The sequence below is a fragment of the Lagopus leucura genome, unplaced genomic scaffold, assembly GCF_019238085.1.
Source record: "Lagopus leucura isolate 7727_CA_CO unplaced genomic scaffold, USGS_WTPT01 Super-Scaffold_100033, whole genome shotgun sequence".
Lineage (NCBI taxonomy): Eukaryota > Metazoa > Chordata > Aves > Galliformes > Phasianidae > Lagopus > Lagopus leucura.
In genome coordinates, this window is record NW_024962282.1 from 6,467,090 (window position 1) to 6,475,504 (window position 8,415).

The 8,415-nt window shown below is 50.5% G+C and overlaps 1 protein-coding gene across 3 annotated transcripts in view; it reads left to right on the forward strand.

Moving 5' to 3' along the window:
• The first annotated feature begins 1,897 nt into the window (after positions 1-1,897).
• Positions 1,898-8,415, forward strand: part of BAHD1 (bromo adjacent homology domain containing 1) — a 34,726-nt gene continuing 28,208 nt past the window's right edge. The window contains exon 1 of one of the 3 annotated variants that reach the window (XM_042882100.1): positions 1,898-1,994. The gene's annotated coding sequence lies outside the window, so the exon portion shown is untranslated. Of the gene's footprint in view, positions 2,010-8,415 lie in introns of all 3 variants that reach the window. The other 2 variants (XM_042882099.1, XM_042882101.1) reach the window with 2 other exon arrangements.

Below are 8,415 nucleotides of genomic sequence, written 5' to 3' on the forward strand. Positions count from 1 at the left end.
GATGCAGTGTTCACCACCGGGGCTCCCATGCAGAGTTCTGACCCTCTGGATGGGATTCCTCTTCGCCTACGGCACTCCAGAAGCATGGCAGTCAACAGAATTCACTGATACACAATCAAGTGGGGCTCAAATCCTGACTGGGGGAAAATGCTGGATTGTCACACACACTGAATGCAGAGGAAGCAATGAAACTTCGGCTTAAAATTTAAGGAAATCACACTTTTTTTTTCTTTTTTTTTTTTTGAGTCAGTGCCTCCAAATAGTTGAATTCTCCCTTAATTTCATCCTGCATAGACTTTGGGCCTGGCTAAGATCACAGCAGACACTGATTTTGCTCTTTCTTGCTAGGTCCTTTGGACCTCCATGAGAAGGGCAGAAAAAAAGCACGTTAGCCTCCTAGTTTCCTGCAGCTTTGCTGCATTTCAAGCAGACTCTTAGAGCTGGAGAAGACTTAACTTACGGTGTACGTTGCCAAGAGAGGTGGTGGAAGCCCTGTCCTTGGAAGCATTCAAAGTTAGGCTGGATGGGAGCACCTGATGGAACTGTAGGTGTCCCTGTGCATTGCAGGGGAATTGGACTAGATGGCCTTTAACGCTCCCTTCCAATGCAAACGATTTCATGATTCTATGATTTTTCCCTCTCAGTTGCTTGTTCCATACACTGAACTTCTCAGAAGTTGAGGAGTGAAAACAAGCTAACAACAACAAAAAAATACCACCATGAAACTTGCACCAACCCAAGACACCATATCTGTGATAAAACAATGTATCACCCATGGGTTTTTAAACCAGTTTTGTCAATATGTGGAGGGGGTTGACTGCCATGCTGGTTGGGAGACAAAAGGAATTGCTGCTGTGTGTTGGGACTGTTGGAGGAGTCTTTGTTGGCAGGGTTTGTGTTGGAGGAGTCCTCTGGGCTGGGCACAGTGATGAGGACATCGAGCCAAGCACTGGGGATCTGGCCTTTTTTCACCCCAAAACATGCCATAATTTAAGCCTACGAGGTGGGTAGAAATGCCCAAGATTGCCATATACTGACACAAAACTGCGACCATCTTTGCACCAAGCAGTAAGATTGCCCTTCTTCACGGCTGCACCATCAGCATGACTTCTCATGTGTCACCCACGCCAAGTTTTTCTCCCCCGCACCCTGTGAAGTGAAACTTTTTCAGCGTACAGCGCATAAAGGGGACAAACAATGGGAAATAAACGGCCCTGAGGGGTGACAGTTGCGGAGCGGGTTCTCCTCAGGAAACCACTCGTTGCAGCCGCTCTCTTGGGGAGGCTGTGTGAGGAAAGCTGAGGGTCCAGGGGCTCGCATGGGGCCCCTCAACTTTTGTTCATAGCCCCTTGGTGTGACGAGCTCCCCCGGGGACTGTCAACCAGCCATTGGGGACGGGCACAAGGCTCTGGGGAGGGGCAAAGCCCGCGACAGGGCGAAGGACCGCCGACGCTGTGAGGGGCTCCTTCGAGGCTAGCGGGGGCGGGGGGGTCCGCGGGCCTCTGAGGGGACGGGATCGGGGGGCGGGGCCGCTCGCGGCCATTGGTCGACGGCGGCGAGCAGGGCCGATCGCCATTGGTCGCCGCGGCGAAGAGAGCGGCGGAGCGGCGGGCGGCGATTGGCTGTGGACGAGGAAGCAGGAAGGAGGACGGAGGGGCTGGGCGGCTTGCGGGGAGTTCGCGGCGAGCGGCGGCGGTAGCGGCGGCGCCTTCTTCCCTCCCTCACCCACCCCCCCCTTTCTCCCTTCCCTCAGCCCCCGCCCCCCCTCCCCTCCCTCCGGCCCCCGCCCCGCTCCCGGCCTCTGCGCGCCGCCCGCCCGGGCCGCGCCGGATCGCGACGCCCTGCGGCGAGGGCGGGCGGCGGCGGCAGCGGCGGCGGCGGCGGCGGCGGGGAAGAGCGCCTCATCCCCATCCCGGTGCTGGCGGAGGAAGCGACGCTGACGCAGCAGCGCGGAGCCCGGCGTTCGGGCGCCGCTGGATCTCGCCCCACCCGGGGTGAGTCCCCACGCGGTGAGGCGGGAGCAGGTGCCGGGCCGCCGAGCTCTGGGAACTTTGGGCGAGGGGGTGGGAAGCGGCAGGTGGGGGGGCCGGGCCCGGGCGGGCAGGTGCGGGCGGCGGTTGGGAGCGGGGCCGGGCCTGCGGCGGGGCCGCTCCCCCGGGGCTCGGCGGGACAAAGGCGGCGGGGCCGGGGAGGGGGGGGGGGCGGCTCCTGAGGGGGAGCGGCTCCGCGTGGGTCAGCGCTGAGGCGGTCCCTTGAGGAGGGGGAGCGGCCCCGCGTGGGTCTCCCTGAAGCGGTTCGTGAAGGGAGCGTCCCTGCGTAGGTTCCTCCGAAGCGGGTCCTGAGGGGAACGGCCCTGCGTGGCTGTGCGAGGGAGAAGTTGGCGTCGGGCGGCTGCGTTTTATAGGACCCAGTCCGAACCCCCACCTCAACACCCTACGCGCTCCTCGATTTGTGGGACCTTCTCCCGTTTTGTCCCACGCCCGGTGCAGGTGCTTAGGAGCCGTGCTTGAGTTTGGATTTACAGCCCCATCTCTTCACCCTTTCCTCTTCGTGCTGCACTTGCCCGTTTGCACATCTCTCCCCGTTGGACCCGTTGCTCCGTTTCCTCTTCTTCTTTTGTGTAGCGGAGCTTCTAATGGAGGCAGCTTCGCTGGCTCCCTCTTTTCCAGCTGCTTCCACGAGACCGGCGCATGTGACCGGGCCGAGCTTTAAGATCTTAAGGGGGGGAAAAGGGGGGGAAAAAAATCAGCATTTGGGATATATTCTCATCTCTGCCTCTTCCTTCCCGTTCTCCTTGTGGAAGAGGGTTTGGTTGGATTTTAACACCCCAACCCTTCCCCCCCCTCCCCCCAACCGGCCCGAAGTCAGAATTGTCGGGAGCTTTCGGATACTCGTTCCATTCAGCGCTTAGGTGCAATTGAAGGTCGAGCTCTTCGGTCCTGCTGATGAGCGCTTAGTTTTGGGGTCTTCAGATTCTCAGCTGAAGGCTTCCTGTTGTTGTGTGATGGACTGATGCTTCTGAAACGTGAATGTGGTTGAAATAGCAGTGTGCTGCTGGTATCTTTACCAGGAATATCCTGCTAAAGTGTTCATCCTGAGCCATTCTTGGTGTGTGTCATCTTTGAGCTACCTCAGTCCTTCCTGAGTTCAGCTGGAGCTCTGTGAATACTTGTTTGTGGTCATGAAGTGTGCCTTAGGCTGATTTACCAGCACTTTAATTTTTTTTTTTTATTATTATTATTATTTGAGCATTGATTTCTGTTTGTTTTCCTAATTAATTCAATGCAGTGATGGAGCAGCAGCGTGGGTTTCCTAACTGCTGTGTCTGTGGTGACATGTAGCATTACTCCTGGGTATAAAATCAGCTGGAAAACCCCAAACTTGTGAGTGACATAACTTTGTGGGAGTGGAAAACCCTTCCTGGATATGCTCCCTTTGGCATGGACTGACAGTGATGTTTGAATGGTACAATTTTACTGAGAACTGTTGTGTTTGGAGGTAAAAACAATTGGAACCTTACTTTGTAGCCCAAAGTTGTTGGTTTAGAAGCTGCTGGGTTCTTTTGACTAAGTTTAAGGTTGTGCTTCGTCTTTCTTAGAACCATCTGCAATACCTTGTTGCCAACCTGGTAATCTTATTATTTCTGTGGGATTTTTCCTCTTGCTGGGCAAATTGATACCAATGGTGTTGGTTGTTACTGTGTGATCATGGCACTGTATGGACTGGGGGACTGGTGGATATCCTTTTGAGACAGCTTTTGGTCATTATTTTTGGGAAATCAAGCAGGTGAATCTGGTGCTGGAGGTAGTGCAAATAGTGTGGATTTTTGTGCCCCATTGGTTAACTGTAGCAATGCAGCCCATGGCAGTAACAAACCACTGCTTCCTGCCCAAGCAGCTGAGCTGATGGAGTTACAGCTAGCGTGTTGTTATAATACATGAAACAGCAGTTTGGATAACTGAGAAATACAAAATCTGGAAAATAAACACCCTAGAGAAGCTGTAAAATTAAAACTTGTGTGTTGTACCATGGGCTGGCACCATTCCGGATATCTCTGTATGTGATGGTGAGGGAAGTGTGGTGGCTTCTAGGGACTTTCCTCCCAGCCCATAAGGTTTTCTGATGATCTCTTTTGCTTTGCTTCACTTTCCAATGTGTTTGTGTCATCTGAAGGCAGGTTACTGATGGCCTGTGTTCAATCTGTTTATTTTTGTGCCTGCAGCTCTATGTCAATCTTCAGTATTTCCTCTAACGGTGAAGGTTGAGGACCATTGGTAACTTTTGGATGTAAAGTCTGGAAAGGGGAGAAAGGAAAAAAGGAAGAGTTTTCTAGCTGGTACTCACAGGGAGCCATGCCCTTCCAATTAATTCTGGAAGCCTTTGGGGCAAAGGGTGATTCTTTGGAAATGTTAGTAGCCATCCAGCACCAGCCTCTGCACACTTCTAATGGGGAAAAAAAAAAAAAGTAAATACATATATTAAAATGTGTGGCCAGATTGCTGCTCTTGAACGAAGGAATTACCTCTAATGAGAGTGTTGTGAAACCCTCTTAAGTTTTTGCACTTACAACCTCCCCATGCTGGCAAGCAGTGTCCTTTGAACAGGGAAGATGTGTTTAAATCTAAAACTGATGGATTTGTTTCTCAATACAGAAAGAAATACGATTGGTTGGAAAAGTGCAATAGGCCTTCATCCACTCACTGCCCAAACTTGATTGTTAGCATTTACTTTTACTGGAAAGAAGTAAAATTAAGTAGGAAGTTGCAGTGTTTCTGTGAAAGTGAAGAATCCTCCCTTGAAAGAATGGGGTGAAGGCAATATTGTGTTAGTGTGAAATGAGGGAGTGCTGTTGTCATTAAAGCAAAAGCGTAGGGTATCATTAAGCAGAATAAATGCAAATCTGGTTTAAGATGAATTTGTTTTGCACCTGTTCTCTCACTTATGTCAATATTTGGGAATTGGGATTTAATTAATCTCTTAAATGTTATTTCTTCTCTTGTGATGCAAGCAAAACCCCATTGAAAACAGGGCAGAAACTGAAGCTGGCTGGGTGCACCAAATGTGGTCAGCTGGGAGAGGCAGGCAGCCTGAGCCTCTTTGTTAAATATTTTCTTTACGTGTTAAGTCTCTGCATGAGCATGGATGCATTAATATAAATCCCAAAGAATGTTTCAGGTGAATTTGTGGTAGAAGTCACTGAGCTGAGGGCATCCAGCCTCCACCTGGGCGGGAGTAGCTGAAGTGAGGATAACGGTTTTGGAGATATGGTTAGTTTTCCTATACTCAGTTCATCACTGGTAAGCACTGGATTTCAGGAGTATCTTCTGCAGGGGTGTGTGGTTGTTGACTGCAAGCAAGCTGAAAATGAGACATGGGACACTTGTGCTCTTTGCCTGATGTGCTCAAGCAATGCCTGGGCTCGCTTGCGTTAAGTGGTGGGGACGGTTGGTCCTTCCTTGGCTGGTTAAAGTACCGTGAAAACACGCGGTGTAGTTTGATGTGAGACTGGTGGCTCTAAGCAAACACACTTGGTGTGCGTAACTACACTGTTAGCAGCGGAGCATGGCAAATAAACACTTATTAAGACGGGAAAGGAATGTGCATCAGCTCACTGAGAGCACAGCATGACCAGGGTCTCACTTGAAGCTTTTCATGCAGGAGCACTCCTTCTACCACCTTCTAAAAACCCTGCCTTGCAGATGCATCTTCATTAAGATGTTTGGTTTGCTTACTGCTAAGGGCTGCTTCCAGCTGTTCTTTTTGCAGTTCTTCCTTTGCTGTTTGAGTGTCCCAGCTCACAGTAGGGGATTTTGTGAGGTGCTGACTGCAGCGCTGGGATGAAGACCAGCCTCACAGTGATGGAGAGATCAGGGCAGGGAGGCTTTGCACGTGTCGTGGCACCTCCATCCCCTGCAGAAGCAGAGTGGTGCAGCAGCGTAGTTGCTCTTGAGGTGCTCCTGGTGCTATTCCACATGTTGGGAATTGCGCACAGAGCAGCTGGGCTGAGTCAGGATGCTTTTGGCACCTGTAGTCATGGGATTTATTAAATTTGCTAAATTGCATCATGTTTGAGAATAAGACAGTGCTTTGCTTCAGAGCTGCAGGTTGCTGTGTTCCTTGTGTCCTGATTTTCTGGAACAAAGGTGTGACTAAAGAAGGAAACGATGATTTTCCCTCCTGCTTTGTAAGCCATATCACAGGAATGCTTTCTGGCACCCATTGTTCTTCAGGCAGTTTTTTTTAAGAGCTTTCTCCTGCTTGGCTTTGAGTGCGTGTGGCTTGCCCAGCTCAGCAGGCTCGGTCTGTATAAAAGGTCTTGTGTTTTAATGTCTGCTTGCATATCGATATTTCAAATTATTTACGATGCTTTCAGAAATAAAGAAGAGGTGCTTCCTTTCAATTGACTCAACGCTGACAGCTTTGCTGCCGTCTGAATGATCATCCTTGAAATAAAATCCCAGCTCTGGAGAAGCACCGAGCAGCGTGGGCACTGCTGCCTTGTCCCTGCACCACGCACGGCCTTCTATTGTTCCTGGCTGTGGCCTGTGCAAAGCGCTGAAAATAGCCCGCTCCCGTCTGCCTTCATGCTGCACAGCGTTCTATCGTGTCCTCTTTGTGTCTTTGCCTGCTGAATACCTAGCTTGGGATTACATCCGCAGCCAAGGAGCTGCGGGTACGCACGGAGGAGAGGCAGGAGCTGACTTTTGCAGGCTGGAGGGGCAGACACTGCGGTGGGGAGCACGGCTGAGCAGCAGCACCGCGGTGCTCACAGTGCTGCCTGAGTCGGAAAGTGCCTGCTCGGCACAGAGCCTTTGCTGGGGAACTTCTTTCAACTGGATTTTTTTTTTTTTTAATTTAACGAGGCCCTAAAATGGAGGGGACTTGGTGAGGGTGACAGTGTTATGTGAGTGTGCCGGGGGGGCGAACATGTTCTGGCTGATCTGGGAATAGCATGGAAGGGGCAAGGATTTGTGGAGGAGGGTATTAATGCATCTCCCTCTGCAGAGGGAGGATGGAGGTGCAGTGTGGAAGCAAACAGCAATAATCATATTGATAAACAGCAATGATTTGGAGGGATGAGTAAAGTGAAGGGTGATGTTTATTTAACAAAACAACATACAAATATGCAAGAAGCATGTTTGATTTTGTTTTTTGTCTAGCTTGGAATCAGTGCAGGAAACCAAAGCTGGAGATGAAACCATCTTTCCAGTGTGAGGAAGGTAGCAGAGGAAAGAGGTTTGTCTGCTGTAATCATGTGCAGACCAAGAGGAAGAGGGGTTTTCTTTAGGACACCTGGCTAAATGACAGGTGACATTCTGAACAGGTGAATCTTAAATTGGGAATTCTTTACATTTCAGCCAACTGCACAAGGTGCAGAGCTGAACTTAGCTTTTATGGGTTTGTGCCCTGAATCCCAAACGTAGTAAACCCAGTTCTCCTATGTATCCCTAACTGTTTAGTGAATGATTTACAATCATAGAATTGCCCAGGTTGGAAAAGACCTTCAAGACCATCAAGTCCAACCACAGCCTAACTGTAACTCTAACAAACCTCTGCTAAATCATGTCCCTGAGCACCACATCCAGACGGTTTTTAAACATATCCAGGGATGATGACTCAAACACCTCCGTGGGGAGCCTATTCCAGTGCTTAACAACACTTTCTGTAAATAATTTTTTCCTGATATCCAACCTAAACGTCCCCTGTTGCAACTTGAGGCCATTTCCCCTTGTCCTGTCACCAGTGAGAAGAGACCAACCCCGCTCTTACTGCAATCACCTTTCAGGTACTGGAAGAGAGCAATGTGTGATTCTGTGAATAAAGTCTGCCCTCAGTCTCCTTCTGACTAAACAGCCCCTTCAGTCTCTCCTTGTAGGGCATGTTATCCGAGCCCTTCCCCAGCCTCATTGCCCTTCTTTGGGCCTGCTCCAGCACTTCAGTGTCCTTTCTGTACTGAGGTGCCCAAAACTGAATACAGTACTTGAGGTGAGGCCTCACTGATACCAAATACAGGGGCAAGATGACTTCCCTGGTCCTGCTCATCACAACTCCTGATACAAGCCAGGATGCTGTTGGCCAGGGCACACTGCTGGCTCATGTTCAGCCGACTGTCCATCAGAACACCAAAGTCCCTTTCCATCAGGCAGCTTTCCAGCCACTCCTCCCCAAGACTGCAGGGTTGTATGGGGTTGTTGTGACCAAAATGCAGGATGACACTAGGCCCTATTGAAACTCATGCAGTTTACCTTGGCCCATCGATCCAGTCTATCCAGGTCCCTCTGTAATGCCTTCCTATCCTCTGGGAGATCAACGCTTCCTCCCATCTTGGTGTCACCTGCAAACCTACTGAGCATGCACTCAGTCCCCTTGTTGAGATCATCAATAAAGATGTTGAAAAGAAGTAGCCCAAGTACT